Source organism: Terrapene carolina, unplaced genomic scaffold, assembly GCF_002925995.2.
Source record: "Terrapene carolina triunguis isolate 2854851 unplaced genomic scaffold, T_m_triunguis-2.0 Scaffold30, whole genome shotgun sequence".
Classification (NCBI taxonomy): domain Eukaryota; kingdom Metazoa; phylum Chordata; order Testudines; family Emydidae; genus Terrapene; species Terrapene triunguis.
Window position 1 is genome coordinate 9,362,416 of NW_020664381.1, and position 21,598 is coordinate 9,384,013.

At 42.8% G+C, this 21,598-nt stretch overlaps 1 protein-coding gene across 1 annotated transcript in view; it reads left to right on the plus strand.

Annotated features, from left to right (window-relative positions):
• The first annotated feature begins 813 nt into the window (after positions 1–813).
• LOC112104509 (T-lymphoma invasion and metastasis-inducing protein 1) overlaps positions 814–21,598 on the plus strand; it is a 233,305-nt gene continuing 212,520 nt past the window's right edge. Inside the window, exon 1 of the mRNA XM_029911499.1 lies at positions 814–868. The gene's annotated coding sequence lies outside the window, so the exon portion shown is untranslated. The remainder of the gene's footprint in view (positions 869–21,598) is intronic.

A 21,598-nucleotide genomic window follows, 5' to 3' on the forward strand; every position in this document is an offset into this window, starting at 1 on the left:
AAGAACTGATAGCAACAGGGTGGATTGGTTAAGCAAGACGAATGGTCTCTAAGGGTATGTCTACATTGGAAACTTCAAAGCGTTGCCACGGGAACGCTCCCGCAGCAGCGCTTTGAAGTAAGAGTGTGGTCACGCGTGGGGATTAGCTTACAGTGCTGGGAGCCTGCCTACACTAGCGCTTTAAAGCACTCAGACTTGCTGTGCTCAGGGGGGTGATTTTTTCACTCCCCTGAGCCAGCAAGTTAGAGCGCTATAAAATGTAAGTGTAGACAAGCCCGAAGCCAGTTAGTTTGCGACTCACTTAGGGAAAGCCAGGGGCAGGCCAAGAACAGACCTGTTTGCGTAAGTAAACAAAATTCCAACATAGTTCTCCAGAAGCCTTCACTGGAAAACAGTGGCAGTGAATACTGCTCTCTGTTCTGTCCAGCCAATTTCATACCTTCTCTTATGTCTTGTTACAAACCAGTGCAGAAAATCTGCAGAGAAGGACCAAGTCATCCTGCTTTCCTCCCCCACCTTCCTCAGTGGCCAAGAAGGCTTTGCTTTTTGGACCTGGCAAGTTTTCTGTTAGGCTTCAACCCCTCTACCAAACAGAGCAGACTTCTCTCAAGCCCAATTCAGGATCCAGAGCTCTGAGCATAGCAGTGTAGTTGTTGAGTGGAAGTCTTTGAAGAGGGCTGGATTATTTGACACAGTTTCCTGCTAGCTAAAACTTCTTCTGTCTGTATGTTCTATTTCAGTTCCTGGGGCCAGCTCCAGTGCTGGTGCAAGGAAAAGGGTATAAATCTGAGGAAACTATACATAATCAGCATCCATGCCAATAGGCGATCTGTCTTGAGGATGGGTGGATGCCTTGCCAACTGGGCAGGTATGTACTCTTAAGTCAATGCTTTCAGTTCCTTTGGATTCTCAAACTTTCCTGCCATGGAAGAAAGCAGCAGAAATTTTGAGAATGCCTAAGAGATTCGTTTGCCCTACATGGAATCTGAATGTGGTACTACAAGCATTAATGTGAGTATTATATGAACCTCTAAGTTCAGTGTTTATTTCCTTACCATTTATGAAGGATCAGCAGGCTTCATATCTGAGAAAAAAACATAACTAAGCAAATTTTTTCTTCCCAATATATCTTTGCATTCAGGCCTCACTCAGTTCCACCTAAATTACTCATGCGCAGTCAGGCTTAGACTCAAGAATATTAGAGAGAGAAGATGAAATAATGTGTCAACTTGCCCCCCATCTTGGAGTGGTCACTGCTCTGCTAGTGTTAGAATAATACATATATGAATTCCTAGGAGATCTTCATTGCCAGACTTCTCAGATTCTCATGCTTTGCCTACGTCAAGTCCAGTATTCAGTAAACTGAGGTATTTTATCTTTGTTTTTGCACAGGTAGCAGTAAGCGTTGTTGTAATAAGTGTAGATACAGCAGAAGTGTTTATGCCATCAAAGGGTTTGATGCAAATGTAAAATCTTCTCTTGACATCTTTCTTCCTTCCCATGAGTACTTTAAAGCCCTCTTTAGATTGTGGGAGGAATTGTTATGCAAGACACTAGATCTGTGTAAGAGGAGGTGTCTGAACCTGTTTGTACTTCAAGGGCCGACACTGTACCTTCTTCCTTTATCCCCTTTAAAGATCAGCTTTTCTCCTTTTGTTTGCAGGAAGCTTCGGGCTTTTCTTCTTCTCCATATCACAAGCTACAGGAAAAGAGGCAATTTATTTTTGAATTATTATGGGTAGCAAATCCCTATGGCTGGCAGCAATGTCCAACCACCAAATACTTGACAGGATGGGGAAGGCTATTTGGTCTCATACTTGCCTCATAATCTCAATCAGTGTGAAATTGGATGATTATATCTGCCATGGCTCCTTATTCCCACCCATTCTGTGAGCTAGGCTGTGTTGACAGTAGTTGGGCTGGGAAGATACTTTTGCGAACATTTGCACAATGTAGTGCACCTGGAGCTTTGGAAAGGCCTTGTTAGGAGGCCTTCCTTAACACTCACATATACTATTGTTGGACATTTTTGGAAGGATGAGGAAAAACATACAGAATAGGTTTTCTTATGGGATTTATTTGCTTTCACTCTCCTCACTTCATATTTAACCAATTCCAGTCTCATCTTAACAGGAGATGATGTACTTTTCTTTCATCTTGGCCTTTTGCCCTCAAACCCTCTCTCCCCCTTTTCATTAAACCCTGCTATGTTCTGCCAGTGGTTTTTGATGAATTTTTTTTCCAACTTTAAATGGACAGTAAGAAATGCAATGCATTTTCCTGTCTTGCACAATCACTGATTGAATTGAACGCTGCCAGAATTGCATCTCTGTTCTCATCCCTCTGAAGGTGACTGGAGTGTTAAAAGAGCTAGGAAGTGCCAGAATTTGGCCTGTTTTCTTTCAGAGTAACTGAAATATATTTCTGCATATGGTATCTGTGTTGTGACCAGTGTTAGCTGTTGCTGGTTTGTTTGTTTTTAACTTGGTGGTGTACAGGCAGTAAAGATAATGCTAAGTCTATAGATCTGAATGCTCCAAGTTATCAGACTTTTCCTGACTAAGGAGAGCTCCAAATTGAAGCTATGTTATGCAATATAAGACTAGAGCCCAAATTCAGTCTTAGTATGGGTAAAATTTCATTGAGATCTGTGTGGTTACAGTCACTTACCAACAAAGCTTACTTTAACCCTGATTTTTTTTCTTTTCTTTCAAGTTATCTATAATAGTGTCACTTCTCGGGATGCTCTTCTTTATAATTTCCTTAATGGTTGGTAGGAGAAGAACACTTCTATCCTTTAAGCTCTTTTTGAAGAGACTCCATCAATTTTCCACTAATCTGTGCCAACATTTTCTCTATTTATATGTTGCTTCACTTAAATCAGGTAGGCAAGAGCAGGAAAAGAAGTCTTTTAAACAGTAGAAACACTGTAAAATTCAAGAAATGAAAGAATTGCACATGGCAAAGGAAAATGCCAGTGTATGTAGTTTTTGATTAAGGATAATTGTTAAAAGTGAACTGGAATGTTCTCTTTTAAAAATGAATAAGACTATTGAAGAATCATAATCAACATAATTCATACATAGACTTAAACTAAAATTAATTTAGAGTAATAGTGAACTCTCTCCTCTCCTTTAAAACTCTTCATAAGATTGTCCTGGCCAAATTCCCTCTGTCTTCACCTTCCAGAAACAACTAAAACCTCTTTTCACGTATGTATTTTATATTACAATCGTGCCTAAAGGCCCTAACTGAAATCAGAGTCCCATTGTGCTAGATACTGAACATACACTTAAAAAAAAGACAGTCCCTGCTCCAAATAAATTACAATCTAAATGGGACAAAGAATGGGAGGGGATGAAGAGAGATCACACAGTAGGTCAGTGACCAGAGCTGGGAATAGAATCCAGGCCTCCCAAGTTGTATTCCGGTGTCCTGTCCACAAGACCACACTGTTCCTCATGTCCCACTCTGTTTACTGGCAAAATGTGTGTTTCATCCCCTTCTAGTGGCAGGTCCATCTAAGATAACCGCCTTCTACTGGTACCAGTTACTCTGTTAGCTCAAGTGGTAGGGGACTGTGCTGTGGGTCAAAGATCCCCATCCTGCTTATGACTCGGTGGGGTGGGGGTGAATATGATTCCATTTGATGGAATTTTTTTTTTTCAATTTAAAAAAACACCAGAAGATGGAATTCTAAAAATCTACATTAAAAATGCATCATTGTTGCAAAGTCAAGCACTCAGAAGTAGGAAATTCCTGCATTAAGATTGCCTGTACATATGCATTATGGCATAGCCTTTTATTTCATGATCCAATACTTTTTCCTGGTGCCCACAGGATTCCTGCCTCATTCAGGATGGTTCCTTTAACATAGGCTTTTTGGTTTTTTTCTGATGTTATATAATTTATGTATATTATATAGTTCCATTTTAAGCGGCAGGTTCCTTGAAACCTTTCCCCTACCAAATTAGTCCACAGAAGAACAGCAAGACACACCCTTGTTTCTGCTATCCTGTTTTACATATCCCTTGTGGCTTTATGGAAATGCCATTTCTGTAACCTCCCAAGTGGTATGAATCCTGAGATTTAGATGCTAGAATGATTTGGGATATGCTTAATGCTTATAGCAAAAGCTGATCCTGTTCTTTCCAAAAATAAAATCATCTTCATTAGGTTAGAGAAGAGGTTGTTCTTCTAACTTTAAATTCTAAAGCAGTATGTAAGGAAATCAATACTGATTCTCATCAAGTGGCAAAGAAAGGAGCTCTGTCTGAGTACTCCATTTAGCAGAAAAAGCATCTTAAGAGCTTTTCAGCTTCTTCACTGAAAAAGCAGACTAGCTCAGTAACCAGCATTTCTACTTGATAGAATGATCTTTCCAAACCAGCTGCTGCTCTAGTAGCTGAAAATCTGTCCTTGCTCCTGTTTTCAACATGCTCATTTTTGGCACTGCCATAGACTTAAAAATCCGTCACTGCTCCTAACTGATTTAGAATCCTATGCCATCTTTTCTATTCTTCCCATCACCAAGGAGCAAAGTGGCTTGACTCACTCAGGCAAGACTCCGTTCGCTAAGGACTACAGGATTTTGAGCCCAGAGTAGTTTGGCAAATGAAGGGGCCAAATTCATTCTTGATATAACTGCTGTCACCTTCAGCCCCCAACTAAAACCTCTCCAGCGCATCATCAAAGATCTAGAACCTATCCTGAAAGATGATCCCTCACTCTCACAGATCTTGGGAGACAGACCTGTCCTCGCTTACAGACAACCCCCCAACCTGAAGCAAATACTCACCAGCAACCACACACCACTGAACAAAAACACTGACCCAGGAACATATCCTTGCAACAAAGCCCGATGCCAACTCTGTCCACATATCTATTCAAGTGATATCATCATAGGACCTAATCACATCAGCTATGCCATCAGGGGCTCGTTCACCTGCACATCTGCCAATGTGATATATGCCATCATGTGCCAGCAATGCCCCTCTGCCATGTACATTGGCCAAACCGGACAGTCTGTATGCAAAAGAATTAATGGACATAAATCTGACATCAGGAATCATAACATTCAAAAATCAGTAGGAGAACACTTCAACCTGTCTGGTCACTCAATGACAGACCTGCGGGTTGCAATTTTGCAACAGAAAAGCTTCAAAAACAGACTCCAATGAGAAACTGCTGAGCTTGAATTGATATGCAAACTAGATACAATCAATTTAGGCTTGAATAGAGACTGGGAATGGCTGAGCCATTACAAACATTGAATCTGTCTCCCCATGTAAGTACTCTCACACTTCTTATCAAACTGTCTGTAGTGGGCTATCTTGATTATCACTTCAGAAGTTTTTTTCTCTTACTTAATTGGCCTCTCAGAATTGGTAAGACAACTCCCACCTTCTCATGCTCTCTGTATGTGTGTATATATATATCTCTTCAATATATGATCTATTCTATGCATCCGAAGAAGTGGGCTGTAGCCCACGAAAGCTTATGCTCAAATAAATTTGTTAGTCTCTAAGGTGCCACAAGTACTCCTGTTCTTTTTGCTTTTAAATTGTCATAGAGGGACTGCAGTCAGTGAAGTTACATCACATGTGAATTTTCCCCAAAGATCTTAAAACACATACCTATTTGGATGCTCTGTTTTACCTCTTGCTTTTCCAGTGTGATAACCTGGTCAGTGGTGGAGCCTGAAAGTCTAGTTCTGCAGCTTAATATGTCGCTTCAGGAATATTTTCCTCTCATCAATCTGAAAAGCAAACTAAAATTGAAAGTCAAACTGGGAGTAGGTGAAACCAGAAATGTCACAAGGAGCTTCTTTGTGCATATGTTCTTTGTTTTTTCTAAACGGCAAAATGTCCCCTTACTCCAGTAAATGTTCCATGTACCCTATGTTATAAATAATGTCCAGTTTGGCATGTCTCTGTGGCTATGCCTATAGCGGGCTTTGCCCCTTTTTGTCACTCCACTGGTGGTAGACAGTGGGAAGACTAGTATAGGCAGGGCTTCAGGTGGAACTGGAAATTACTACCTTGAAACCTAATTTAGAAGTCTGATTTTTTTGCAGACCCTCTTCTGAATCACTGAGTTTATTTATAATCTCTTCGCTTGCCCTGACTGCTGTGCTATAAGATGTGTTAACCACAGGTCAGAGATGTTCTTAAGTCTTTAGGTAGGATGGAGATTTTCTGAAATCTGAGGCTTTCCTTTCCAGTTTCTTTTTGATGAAGAGGTGTTGAGTCCTTAGTTCCACAGGCGAATGAATTATGTACGTGATACTAATATGATAGTATTCTTCAGCAGTCAGCCCGGGTCAGCATGTGATAGCGAGCAGATGTGTGTGTATCTTGTCCTCACTCTCCTGCTCCATTTTTGTGAGCAGGTGGAGTTTTGAGAATGGCCAGAATCAGAGCAGAGTGCTCTTCAAAATTCTCTATGCTGCCCTTGGAAAAGAAAAAAGCAGAGTAGACATTATGATGTGACTCAAGCACATGCATCCGTGAACCAAAAGCAAGCTTGTATGTCAGATTTTAGTCCTTCAAGCTATGTGGGTGAAGACCCTTCCCCCCCCCCCCCTTTTTTTAAGATGGAAGTGGGTTAATCCTAATGTTGATCTGGTTTTTGTGGGGGGGGGGTCTTGTGCAAGTTGTCATGAGAAGGATTAGAGAAAGCAGTTGTACTGATGGAAATGCAAACTGGCAGTGAGCGAGAATATACAGGAGCAAATTCTTATTTTTCTAGACAAGATGTCTTGTATCCCTACATGTGTTAAAATATTTATCATGACAACACAGAATGTAGAGTGCTTTTTATTTTATTCTTTTTGGTATAATTGATAAATATTTTCCTATTTTTTCTTTGATTAGTCTATATTATGTTATTTTGGGCTGAATGGCTTCTCTCTAAATGAAATAAATACAGATTTTTAACTTAGCCAATTCCCCCTCTCCCCCTTCTTTCTATTTTAGTTAAAAGCCTGCTCATGCACCCTGGTATGTAACCAAGTAGATTTGAGGGAGTGTTTCAGCTTCTGTAGTGTCAGAGAAAGGGAAGGAGTCCAGGCCCAGCATTAGAACAGCATCTGCAAGGAGTGGTTAGATTATAAAGATCCTTTTGCAATCTTAGGCTGCTGATGCAATTGATAGAAATTGTTTTGTAGTATTGTAAACTGCTACTAGGTCTACAGTTCTCAGAAAGATATCAGCCTGTGCACATGCTAGACATTACATTTGTACACATACCATGCGATCTGCACTTTCGTTTTTCTGTTTCCCTTCCCTGATGTCTATCGGTCCATCCACCCTTAGCGTTGGGCAGGGATGGTCTCTTTTTGCATCTCTGGAAAGTGCCTAGTGTATCACGAGTGCTACCACAAACAAACAGAGGTGGATTGTCACAGCCCTTACCTGGCTGTTCTAGGGAGTAAAGCTGCCCTGCTCTGCTTTGCTCAGATTGTGACTCCAGCCTTTGGAAAGGGAGTAGGATCTAATCTTTTTATGCCCTTGTGTTTTGGGCTTTGGATCAGGCCTTACTAAGGACTTACTAAGTTAAGTGAAATTGCAAATAATATGAAACTAAAAAATCTCTACTTGTAAATATTGTAATTTTGAAAGTATTTATTTGACTTTCATCTTGTTTAAGCTCTAGCTGTAGTTTTTTAATCCTATATAACAGTGAAACTATTTTGCAATGTTTATAGAATTTTGCTACTGAATCTGCAGCAATGTGCTTGATCAAACAGATACTGTCCTCTCTTGGATGGATCCTCTCTTTATAGAAGAATGTTTGCTTCAAAACATGAAAAATATAAAAACTTCCCATCTGATATTTGACTTCTATGGGGAGTTTGCTTAAAAAAAAAAAAAAGGCATGATATAGCCCCAAGTGATGAAATATTCTCTGATATGAATAAGTTTTCTATTGGCTGGTGGACTTTCCTTTTAGCTTTCCTGAATTTTTTTTTTTTTTTTTTTAAACAGTGGTTCACATTCTGATACCTGTAATCCTATTGCGTAGCACTTTACTTCATGAGTAATCATACTGACTTTAATGGGTCTGCCTGTGCCTTAAGGTACTTCAGAGTGAGTGGGCCAAATTCTGATACCCTTAATGTGATTAAATCATTTATTTTGATTTTTTTTTTTTTTACTCAGAACCTTAGATGATTAATACACTTGAAAAAATATAAAAATAATTCAATCTTGGCCCCAGTTTTACACTAAACAAAATATTGTCTACATTGCATTTTCATTGGTAAAACTTTTGCCGGTCACGGGTGTAAAAAAACCACCCCACGACAGACAAAAGTTTTACCGACAAAAAGCGCTGGTGTGGACAGTGTTTTGTCGGCAGAAGAGCGTCTCCTGCTGGCAAAGAGAAGCTACACTGCGTACTTTACTGTGGCACGGTTGTAGTGGAACAGATGTACCGCTGTAAGGTGCGCAGTATAGATGTAGCCTAAAATTTTTGGAGCTTCTGAATAAATCTTCCCACAGTATGAGCAGGTATGTTTAATTTGTATGCCTCAGATTAATATGTCTGTACTCACACTGGAATAGTTACTCATGCAAGTGTTCCCACTGACACCAACAGGAATACTTGAGTGAGTTAGTGCTCATTCATGTGAGCAACACCTCCCTAATAAGGCTATGGAATAGGCACGGAGTAAGATGATACTCAGTGTGGGCAAGGGAGGCGGAATCAGGACTAAATAAGCATTTTCACTGGGTTTCTGGTCTAACAGCGTCATTCACTTCTCTTCTTCCACAGAGGAAGATATGTTTTTTGGGAGGTTAATATTTCATAAGAACAGTCATACTGGGTCAGACCAAAGGTCCATCTAGCCCAGTATCCTGTCTTCCGACAGTGGCCAATGCCAGGTGCCCCAGAGGGAATGAACAGAACAGGCAATCATCAAGTGATCCATTCCCCTGTCATCCATTCCCAGCTCCTGGCAAACAGAGGCTAGGGACACCATCCCTGCCCATCCTGACTAATAGCCATTGATGGACATATCAGCCATGAACTTATCTAGTTCTTTTTCTAACCCTGTTATAGTCTTGGCTTTCACAACATTCCACTGCAAAACAGCAACAATAAAAATTAGTAGCAATGCTCATTTCCTGGGACTCAGAAATTCTTGTTTCAAAGAACATCAATTACTGTAACACATTCTTTCTCCTTGACTTGACTCTAACATTTCTATAAAACTCCTACATATGATATTTTTCCTGGCCAGAATCTATTTATGCATGAAGTTAGAATTGTAGAATTAACACAAACAATGCTTTCCAGCAAGACTTTTATCTGTTAAATTAATACGATGCGACGTGGCATCAAAATACATCATTTTTGGCTCTTTCTTTTAATACAATACGTCTCTTAATTAAAAGTTCAGAACCATCCCCCAAAATTATCATACATAATTGTTGTTTTGTGGTCACTGCCTGCTGCAGTGCGGAAAGATTCTTAATTGAAAAGGTTTTACTCAAAGAAAAGGGACTGGTCCTGCCAAGTGCTGAATGGTGTTTGTGAAGAGCTGGGTGCCCTCAACTCCCATTTAAGACACTGCTCAGCTTCTTGTAGGAGGTATTTAGCACTTCCCTTGTTTGAGTCCTTGTGGTGACAAAGGTAGGAGGAAAATACTTGTCTGTTTCTGTCTATCATGCTTCATAATTACATAACCTGAAATGGCAGTGTTCCATGATGGTTTACTTTATGCTCAGCTCATATTCTATTTTGAACAATAGACCCTTCATCTCTTGCACTCTTCTTCCCCTCTCTTAAGGGCCAGATCCAAAGTCTGTTGACGTCAATAGGATGCTAGGTACTTTAAATCCCAGTTCTAGGATGTGGACTCCAAATCATTGCAGGTAGAAGACTCAAACAGTAACTTTCTTTTTCTAAACTAAGAGTGGGTATCTGTACAAATGTGAACAAGGACTACAGCTTGGTGCTCACATAGGCTTCAATCCTGCAAATGCTCACAAGTGGCAGAATTATCAATAATACCACATTGTGCAGAATTCCTGTATTGCCTACAATTCACGCTCCCTGTCCTGCTGCACCACATTCTCAGGTGTTTGTTCTACAGGACACAGAGCAGCAGCTGGGAGTGGGGGAAGGCAGCATAGACCTTCCCATGGATCTCTGACCCCCTGGCCTTCTCTTTCCCAGACAAACCAACTCTTACCCATTTGTCACAAGAGATGCGATTTCTATGTAAAATTAAGCCTCACTCATGATCTTGCAAGAGAACTCTCAAAGCTCAGGATTTTTTTTTTCCAGCCCCAGGAGGGGCTCTGGCTGTCAGCCAGGGAAGTGGCAGAGGGGACCCCACTGCAGCCCCCCCAAGCCTGGGGAGGGTGAAGAATCTTAAGAGAAGCAGTAGTGAGGCTGAGAAGGCTGAACTATGGCCTGGGGGCTGCAGGGGAGCTGAAGTGAGGAGAGGAGGGGTGGGGCTGAAGGGGTGGGGTGGCTGAATTGATGGTGGGTGCTGAGCAGATGAGTGAGTGCTGGGAGGGCGAACGGAGGGCTGTCAGGGTCAGTGGGGTAGGGGGACTGAACTGATGGGCTGATGATGGGCTGGGGGACTGAAGGGAGTGGGGGGCTGAATTGAGGGGAGGTTGGATGGGGTCAGAACTGATGGGACCTGGGGTGCAGGATTATTTGCTGGACAGGAGATGTGCAGATGTGGTGAGAGCTCCTGCAGCAGGGGCCAAAATCACCATATCCAGCATAGGTGCTGACTCCGTGGGTGCTCCACAGGAGCGGGGACGGGGCACACTTGGTGGAGTGGCTGGAACTGGGCAGGAAGAGGTGAGGTGAGGCCATGGGGGAAGGGAGTGGGGGCAGGGCCTGGGGCTAAGCAGGGGTTGAGCATCTCAGGGAAAAGGAGGAAGCTGGTGCCTGTGTTATCCAGTAGATGTGGGAGAGTGGCCAACGCTAATTGACACACCCTGTGGATGGGCAGGGAGAGTTCAAAAGTAAAGACTGACCTAAAAAAACACATCATCTTTTTAAAAAAATCTCATGATTTTTTTTGGGGGGAGAGGGGGAACTCAGAAGTTTGATCTCTTGAAGTTGACAACAATGTTATAAACAGGTGCAAGAAAACTAGAAAAGAAACTAAATTGGTCCAAACAAGAAGGCCAAGATATAACTCAAGGACTGTGTTATGATCATACTTGGGAAACAAGAAAATGTGGATCCAGAAATTAGTGAACCAAAATTGATGTGTCAGATGTTGGGCATAACTGGGGGACAAAGAATGAAAGGATCAACTATGCCACCCACTCTCCACCCCCCGTTTTTTGGGGAAGTCTCAAAAAAGAAACTTTGAAAAATATCATTTGCTCTTGATTCGTCTCATCCCAGCTCATCTCACCCAACCCCAAGACAGAAAAAGCAGACCAGACCGAAGGATTTTCTTCCTGAGAGGAATGCCGTCAGGCCTTGCTTTTCTTTAAGGAACTGTATTCTTCAACTGTGAGTCCTGAAGTTGTCCTATCATCATGACATCCAGTCCTCACCCCATAAGTGGGGATATCTGATTGTCAGCACCACAGAGGCTCCAGTCAGAGGCATGTAGAATCCTGTTATGTCTCCATTTCCTTTCTGTGTTTCTTTCTGCCCAACTATTCTTCCTCCTGTCCTATCTCTCTCGCTCTCTTGGCCTTTCATCAGATCCTGAAATCAACTGTACTGCGTACATCAGCACAGCAAGATGAGATGGCCCATCCAGATCTACCCTGTCTAAGGAGAGAGGACCCAATCTAGGATTACCATACGTCCGGATTTTCCCGGACATGTCCAGCTTTTTGGTCGTCAAATCCCTGTCCGGGGGGAAATTCCAAAAAGCCGGACATGTCCAGGAAAATAGGGAGGGGTCGTGGGGCTTGGATCCGTGCTGGGGCCGGAGCCCTTGAGGCCGGCGGTGCTTGGGCGCCGCTCGGCCAGGGCCGGTGCTGGGGCCGGTGCCGGATGGGCCGGTGCCCTGGGGCCTGATCCGAGCTGGAGTCGCCGGGGCCGGTGCCCCTTGGCTGGGGCCGGTGCCCGTGCCCCAGGGCCCGAGCCGAGCTGGAGCCGCCGGGGCGTGCCGGAGCCGCTCGGCCGGGGCCAGCGCGCTCGGCTGGAATCAGGGCCGGAGCCGCTGGGGCCAGAGCCGCTTGGCCGGGGCCGGAGCCGAGCTGGAGCCGCCGGGGCGGACCGGGGCTGGCGCGCTCCGCCGGAACCGGGACCGGCGCCCCAGGGCTGGAGCCGCTCGGCCGGGGCCGGTGCCCCGGGGCCCGAGCCAAGCTGGAACCGTCGGGGCGGGCCGGGGCTGGCACGCTCGGCTGGAACTGGGGCTGGCGCCCCAGGGCCCGAGCTGAGCCGGGCCGCGCCTCCTCGCGTCCCCCTGCCCTAGCTTACCTGCTGCCTGCCTCCCTGTTTTAGGCTTCCTGCGAACATTTGATTCGTGGGAAGCAGGGGAGGGGGAGGAGCAGGGGGCGGAGCGTTCAGGGGAGGGGGCGGAGTTTGGGCGGGGACTTTGGGAAAGGGGCGGAGTTGGGGTGGGGAAGGGGGCGGAGTTGGGGCGGGGGTGGGGCCCCTTGGAGTGTCCTCTTTTTTGTTATTTTAAAAAATGGTAACCCTAACCCAACCAGATGATGTCCCTGACAGGAATGCGAGCCAGCGTCCAAGCAACAGGTGTTGAGGACAACCTGCTCACACAAAGCATCCATTCATGACTGACCAGCTGCCCAGAGGTCCAAGAGCAACAACAAAAGCTGTATTTCTCCCCCCCCCCCCATACACACACGTTTTCTATCCTGTCTCTCCTCAAACTTATGTCTGTCAGTCTGTTTAAAACAGAAGTGAATATCCTTCTTGCATCAGGACTGAGAGTGAAATTAACCCTTTTCTTGTCATCAAAAGTTTAGTGAAAATAAGAGACTGATATTTTGCCTCCAAAAGGCAAGATACTTTAATAATAGGGCTGTCGGTTAATCGCAGTTAACTCAATTTTTTTTGAGTTAATCACATAATGCCGATTTAAAAAAAACCATGATTAATCACAGATTTAATCGCACTGTTAAACAATAGAATACCAATTGAAATTTATTAAATATTTTTGGATATTTTTCTACATTTTCAAATATATTGATTTCAGTTACAACACAGAATACAAAGTACACAGTGCTCACTTCATATTATTTTTATTGCAAATATTTGCACTGTAAAATGATAAACAAAAGAAATAGTATTTTTCAATTCACCTCATACAAGTACTGAAGTGCAATCTTTTTATCGTGGAAGTGCAACTTACAAACATTTTATTTTTTGGTTACATAACTGCACTCAAAAACAAATCAATGTAAAACTTTAGAGCCTACAAGTCCACTCAGTCCTACTTCTTGTGCAGCCAATCGCTAAGACAAACCAGTTTATTTACATTTACTGGAGATAATGCTGCCCGCTTCTTATTTACAGAATAAATAAGGTAGGAAGAGGCAGGGTGGGCGTGGGACCTTGGGGGAAGGGGTGGAGTGGGGGCAAGGCTTTGGGCAGAGCAGGGGTCGAGCACCCCCTGGCACATGAGAAAGTCGGCGCCTCTGGTTCTCTGATGGATATGTTGCAGGAAATGAACTGCTTTAAACAAAGCAAACGCTTTAAAAATTGCTCTGAAAAAGTAAATAAAAATATTGTGAAACAGTCTGTTATTTGTGTGTGTGTTGTATCTATGTTTGTTTCAGGATATGAGAGAGACAAGCTGGGTGAGGTAATATCTGAAATGGAAACTCTACAACATGAAGGAAGGCAAACTTAACAGTGACATCTACTTCCCGGGCAACTGCAAGAAAGAAAACTTCATCCCCAAATGACTCATCATGAATAGTCCTCTGACCCCTACATACAAAGAGAAGTTGGTCCAATAAAAGTTCTCTCACTCACCTTGTCTCTCTCTCTGCTATAAACACAGTTTAGAAGAGCTAATTTCGGGATGGTGTTTGTGACAGCTACTGTCTGGCTAACGCATTGGGGACTGGCCTGGGGACTGCCCAAGTTAATAGCAAGAGGTAAAGAGCCCAGGTTCTCTAGCAGGGGCTGTAACATTCACATCTTCTATTGATCAGGCCCAGAGGGGGACCTGTGACACACACTGACCAGTGGGCTACATTTACAAATGTATTTCCATAAAGAGTGTGTGTCTATATCGGGCACAGCAGTGTTTTTCTTATAGCTTCCTTCATTTATATTTCAAGATTCACTTTTTCCTGAAGATGAGCTCCGTTGAGCTTGAAAGCCTGTCTGTCACCCATAGAAGTTGGTCCAATAAAATATATTACCTCACCCATCTTGTTTATCATATCTTGGGACCAACACAGCTACAACAACATGGCAAACTTCAAATTGATTGTTTTAATATTTTGTTCCAGTATCTTTCCAGGTGTAGAAGTTAGGGTGTGAAATCAAGATATATCACGTCTACTGCTTTTCCCCATCTACTAGCTCAGTAACACAGTCAAAGAAGGTAATTAGGTTGGTTTGGTATAATTTGTTCTTGAGAAATCTATGCTGTCTATTCCTTATAGCCCTATTATCCTCTAGGTGCTCTTCCTGTAAAGAAAATCCTTAACTATTGCAATGTTGACTTGACCTGCTCAGGAAAGGGGTGATTCTGTGAGTTGCTGAGCAACTCTGGAGAGGTGCTGAGAAATCTCAGTTCCCATTAGCTAAAATGGGTGCTGAGGATGCGCTCCATGGCAAAGAAGGCACTCTGCACCTTGCAGGATTGGGGCCTGAGCCACCTCACTTCCATTGACTTTAGCAGTTGAGGGTGCTCATAGTCTCTCAGGATATAGCCATACAACTTGCCTGTGGCTTGTGCATCAATATTTTTAGCTATGTAGAAATAAAAGGTCATGTATATTTAGCCTTTTCTTCATTGCTTAATTTCAATAAGGCTCTTACCCTTTCTGAATTCTGACTGGCTGGTGGAATATGCTAACATCTTGGGACACATGCCTATTTTTCTGTTTGTGGTATAACCATATAAAAATGAGCACCATGGCACAGCATAATCACAACCTAAATGTCCAGGAAGCCAGTCTGCAATTTGGCAAAACAATAGCTGAAAATAGTGGGGAAATTGTTTGGTATTTATAGTAGAGGCTGATATATAATCACATTGATTTTTATTCTTTTAATCTGTGGCCGCCACCAACCAACTGAATATTCACTTCAGATGAGATTATGCCATGGAAAGGGAAAGCAAATTTAACTTTGAGGAATTTTACATTTAAGAGTTGGAATGGCTATAGTGTGTGCTACACTATTTATAGCACAGTACTGCTGTAAATACAAGGCTGAATTCAGGCTTGGTGTTCATCTGCAGCTCTGTTTTCCTGCCTCCCACATCTGTCCTCAGCCCTCAAGTAAATTATGCCTTGTGTTCAATATAGAGCCATCTGTTTCCTTGTATACACTTTCCTGCATTTTGAATTGAGTGGAAAGGTGAGTTTAAATACATGTGGTGAGGACTGACTTTTTTGTGTTTGCAAACTTGTTTCCAGCGAAGGATCCATCATTTCTAGCAACGTTGCACTGGTAGAGACCCTGTAGAATTTTGCTAGAATCTATGGAATACCAGACAAGAGAGTCAAGGAGTTTTTATGATGGAAGTAGATTGGCTAGAGGCCTAGGTGAGTGGTTTGATATTGTGACTGGAGTTAGACAAGGGTGTGTGTTGTCACCAATCCTCTTTGCATTAGTAATAGACTGGGTGAGGAAGTGGGACAAAAGGCATCATAGCTGGTGTAAAATGAGTTAGTGGAGATGAGTTACACTATCTTGATTTTGACGATGATGATGATGATTGTGATGGGTGGGATCACAGAAACCCCCTTGGGAGCTGCCACCCGATGTGCAAAGACTACCCCTGCTCCTGTTTTCCCTGCCAGCTCAGGACTCCAGCACCCTGTCTTGCTGAGCCAGACACTCCCGTCTGCTCCAGCACAGACCCAGGGTCTGAATCACTTGCCCCAAAGCTGCAAGTTTACCTGAAAACAGCTCACAGATGTGTGCTTGTCTTTAGCACTCAGATGCCCAACTCCCAATGGGGTCTAAACCCAAATAAATCCGTTTTACCCTGCATAAAGCTTATGCAGAGTAAACTCATAAATTGTTCGCCCTCTATAACACTGATAGAGGGAGATGCACAGTTGTTTGCTCCCCCAGGTATTAATACATACTCTGAGTAAATTACTAAATAAAAAGTGATTTTATTAAATACAGACAGTAGGATTTAAGTGGTTCCAAGTAGTAACAGACAGAACAAAGTAAGTCACCAAGCAAAATAAAATAAAATGCGCAAATCTATGTCTAATCAAACTAAATACAGATAATCTCACCCTCAGAGATGCTTCAGTAGTTTTTCTCAGACTGGACACCTTCCAGGCCTGGGCACAATTCTTTCTCCTGGTACAGCTCTTGTTCCAGCTCAGGTGGTAGCTAGGGGATTCTTCATGATGGCTCCTCTCCCTCTGTTCTCTTCCAGCCCTTTATATATCTTTTGGATAAGGCGGGAACCCTTTGTCCCTCTGGGTTCCCACCCCCCCTTACTGGAAAAGCACCAGGTTAAAGATGGATTCCAGTTCAGGTGACGTGATCACATGTCACTGCAAGACTTCATTGCCCACTTGCCAGCACACACATATACAGGAAGACTCACAGGTAAACACAGCCATCTGCGGATAATGGTCCTTGTTAATGGGAGTCATCAAGATTCCAAACCATCATTGATGGCCCACGCTTTACATAATTACAATAGGCCCTCAGAGTTACATTTTATATTTCTAGTTTTAGATACAAGAGTGGTACATTTATACAAATAAGATGATCATACTCAGTAGATACCTTAGAAGAGACCTTTTGCATGAAGCATATCCCAGTTACGTTATATTCACTTATTACCATGTTTTTATAAAACCATATAGACTGCACAACGTCATGATGATGATGATGCTTTACTAAGTATGACATAGAATGGAATGATTGCCCTTACAGCAGAGGTAGAACAGGAAGCAAAAAAATTGGATTGAAAGTAAATGCTGAGAAAACCAGGATCCAGAAGGTAGAAATTTGGACAACAGATGTAAAGGTGAATGTGGATGGAAAAGAAATCAAACCGGTAGAGTTCTGCTATCTGTAGACTGTGGTGAAATTTGAAGGTGGCTGCAGTGAAGATATTCATGTGTGATTAGGAAAAGCAAACACCACTGTTGGAAGGCTGAATAACATAAGAATGGCCATACTGAGTCAGAGCAAAGGTCCATCTAGCCCAGTATCCTGTCTTCCGACAGTGGCCAATGCCAGGTGCCCCAGAAGGCATGAACAGAACAGGTAATCATCAAGTGATCCATCCCCTGTCCCCCATCTGGTCAAACAAAGGGTCTCCACACCAAACTACAGGTCAGAATATACCATGTGATTATACTGAGCAGGCTACTCTATGGAGCAGAGACTTGGCCGATGACAGTGGCTCACAAAAAGAGGTTGGAGGCTGCTCACCACAACTAGCGGGCGACCATAATCAATGGAAGAACTGAACTGCCTGATGTGTCAGAGGCACAGGAGGAGAAGGCACAAGGATCCAAGGAATTGGACACCTAAGAGCACAAAGTTTATCAGGTGTCAATCAATGTGTGCTTAAAAGACAATAGGCAGATTGGATTGTTTTTTGGTTAATGTTGCTGCCTCATACCTGTAGGTTTCTTGTCTTCCCCCAAGCTGACCCTGAAATAAATACAAATTGTGATGCTGACACTTCCTCTGAATTTCCATGCTCCAACTGATTGAAGTTGAATTCTGTTAAATATAATGTTTGTATTAGAAATCTTACTGTTTTATAAGACTAAGCTATTACATTAGCTCTTCACATTATTCACAGAAGAACATCGTACATGTGAATGAGCTTGTGGGGCTCAGTAATTCAACTGCCTCCTACTGGGTGAGTGCTTACTACTGAGTGGCCCATTGAAGTCCATAGGATTATTCAAGGATACAAACACTTACCAGCTAGTAAGCATTTGCAAGATCTGAACACTAGCAATGTAAGCTTCCCGACCTGCTAATGTGCTGCCTTTACAAGTGACTTGGTTGTTCAGTCTCTGTACCTCTGCTGAAGCTGTCAACTGTGCTTTTGTTAGAGGGAGACCTGCCCACTAAGGGTACTTCTACACAGCGAAAAAAGCCGAGTCTACACTGCAATTAAGACCTGTGGCACAGGCTTGCTCTGGCTCTGGCTTCCAGCGCTTGCTCTGCGGGGCTGAAAATAGCAGTGTAGATGTTCAGGCTTGGGCAGGAGCCTGGTGTCTGGAACCTGGTGTGTGTGTGTGTGTGGGGGGGTGTGTCTCAGATCCCAGGCTCCAGCCCACGCCTGATCATGTATATTTCTATTTTTAGCTTTGCAGCACAAACCAGAGTTATTTGATCCAGGCTCTGAGACTCACTGCTGTGGGGTTTGGTGGTGGTGGTGGTGGTGGTGGTGGCACAGAATTACCCTAAGAGCTTCACTGAGGCAACAGCATTTAATTGAGCAGTTTTCAGGTGGCAAAGAGTTTAGATACCCCTAACTTGGGCCTGATTCAAAGCAGTGACCAAAAGATTCTCACTTTACATGGAGAAAGTGGTTGGTGTTGAGATACAAGAAACAGCCCAGCTACACGTGCCTGCTCTCTGTTTCACAGAGCACAAGGAAAAGGTATAGTGAAGTGCAGTCCTAATCTTCTATGAAATACTAGGGATTGTGATTTACAGTTACCACTAGGTATTTTTTTCTCCCTTACCCTCTCCAGAATTTCCTCCTGGTGTGTAGAGATGAGAATGCTATTGCTAATATCCTGTTTCTTCTGCACCATCTCAAATTTACATTGTAAATGAGAATTTATTTCTGCATTGGTACCTTAATTAATTGTAAATTAAATCATTTGTGTGAATTTTATTGCTGAAGGGTGCTGGAGTAATAGCTTTTGAAACTGAAGTGTGTTCTCCACAGAAAGGGTACAGCAGCAATGCAAGCTGCTCTGCCAGTATGCCTCAGCCTTGAACTAAGCGTGTGGGGGGGAGGGAGAGGAGGAATTGATCTGCACATTTTCCTGGACCTCACCTCTCCTGTGAGACTCCCAGCAAGCATGCAAATTATGCTAATAGCTTCCTAATATGGCCCTTGTTCACTTGGAAGTGGACTCAGACCAACAACATTATTTCATAGAGCATTGAATGGCAATGACTTTCAATCGCTATTGGCCTGGGCTGGATTTGAATTGACAGCCTAGAGGTGAGGGGCCCTAAATTCCATTACCAATCCCCTGAGCCTCCCAGCTTCTGCTCTCCTCTCTTTAAAAAATATTCTTTGAGCTGTGCTTTGTTGCTAGTAAAGTGTGCTAATGGTTGCACAGTCTGTCTTCTGAAAGTTCAGTGTGTGCCAAATTTTGAGGTTTTTACTCTGTTTCTTCACCATTTTTACCAAGTCCCTTGCTCAGGTAAAATTGCTGTTGACTTCCCTGGCAGTTTTGTTAGAGGGAAAGCTGAATATAAATGGGGTAAGGACTTCAGGATTTGGACCAGAGTGAGAACTCTCTCTTGTTGCATAGGAACTGTGAGATGTTTGTCAGTTAATCTTGTAATTCAAGGGTGATTTCTCAGCCTCTGACTGGGGGTGCCTATCTTTTGGAACTGTGACTTGTGACTATACCAGGATATGAGAGCCTGATGGCAAAGCCCAAACTGGCTCATCCTGGCTGGATGTCATAAGAATTTTTAATGTTATTTTTAGGGCTTGAGTCTTGTGTGGATAAAGTGGAGAGGATGAGTGGCAGCTGATTGCCGGGAGAAGATCCGGAATATACTTTCACAATGCCCTCACCATTCCTCCCCCCAACCCCCCGCCATGATCCTGAATAGCTCCCCCAGTTCTGTCAGTTTTATGCCACTGGAGGATTCTCCTGTGCTGGGTATATTTTTCCATTGGCCATCAGCAGACCTTAAAATCCAGCCCTTAATATTTAAATAATGTCATTTTTCCCCACAGTATTTATTTCCCGCCCCCCCAGAATTTTAATTAAAAATTCTTATTTTCAAATTTGACACATGATCAGATTTGTTTGCTGCCTGGTAACTTACTGTGTAAAGCAAATTAGGTAGTTTTTTTTTTAAACTATTTATTTAATTTAATTATTTCTGTTTTGACCCTTAAGTAGAAAGTTTCATGGCTCACTCTTGGGATCTTCAAAAAGAACAGGAGTACTTGTGGCACCTTAGAGACTAACAAATTTATTTGAGCATAAGCTTTCGTGGGCTACATCCCACTTCTTTGGATGCATAGAATGGAACATATATTGAGGAGATACATATATACACACACACATACAGAGAGCATGAACAGGTGGGAGTTGTCTTACCAACTCTGAGAGGCCAATTAAGTAAGAGAAAAAAAAACATTTGAAGTGATGATCAAGATAGCCCAGTACAGACAGGTTGATAAGAAGTGTGAGACTACTTACATGGGGAGATAGATTCAATGTTTGTAATGGCTCAGCCATTCCCAGTCTTTATTCAAACCTAAATTGATTGTGTCTAATTTGCATATCAATTCGAGTTCAGCAGTTTCTCGGAGTCTGTTTTTGAAGCTTGATGCTGTCAGAATTCCCAGTGACTTCAACAATCAACACGAAAGCTTATGCTCAAATAAATGTGTTAGTCTCTAAGGTGCCACAAGTACTCCTGTTCTTTTTGCTGATACAGGCTAACAGGGTTGCTACTCTGAAAACTGACTTTGATATGAATTGTTTCCTTGAGGACTGGAGGATTGGCCAGTTAGTGACTGCAACACTCATTGGGTATTGCCTGAATTGCTGTCTTCCTTGGGAAGTGTATGCATTTTGGAGTCTTTTATGGTTCACTTTCTGTTGTTGAAGTAATTCTGCAAAGGCTGATAAGCCTAAAATTAGTTCTACTGGCTGTCTGTTGGATTGTGAGCATGCATGTATGCTTGAGGCCCATGTGCTCATGCATATTGCACTGTCCTTATGTTCTTTCTGTCTGCCTGTCTTAGAACATAATGGAATTTATACTCCAGGAACTTCAGGGACCAAGATTTTTGTATATTTCCACGTCTTAGCTTGCAAGAATGAAATAGACAAGCAGAGCCAGGTCACTGAGAAACCCAGCATGTAGGGTTTTGCGTTTGGCACGTCAGCTTTGTGACCTAGAAATGTTAGTAGTGCTGCAGTGTTTATTTTGGGGGAACTAATACATAGGGGTTAGAATTTTTTTAAAAATCAGAATGATTGACTGACAAAGGAGTGACATGTACACACTGCATATCTTTGTGAAAACATACTGCTAGGAGAATAGTCCTGCAAACCCAGGTTACATGCTCTGAAATCCTCTAAAACTTTTCACTGATAGTTTTACCATAAAGGGAAGTGGTCAAATTATTCTAGGGTCCTTGATTTTGTGTAATTTCATTACACTTAATAGTTTTTTTTTTTTTTTTTTTTTTTTATGGCTAATCTGCTAGCACTCGTGTTTGGTTTATAATCTGTCT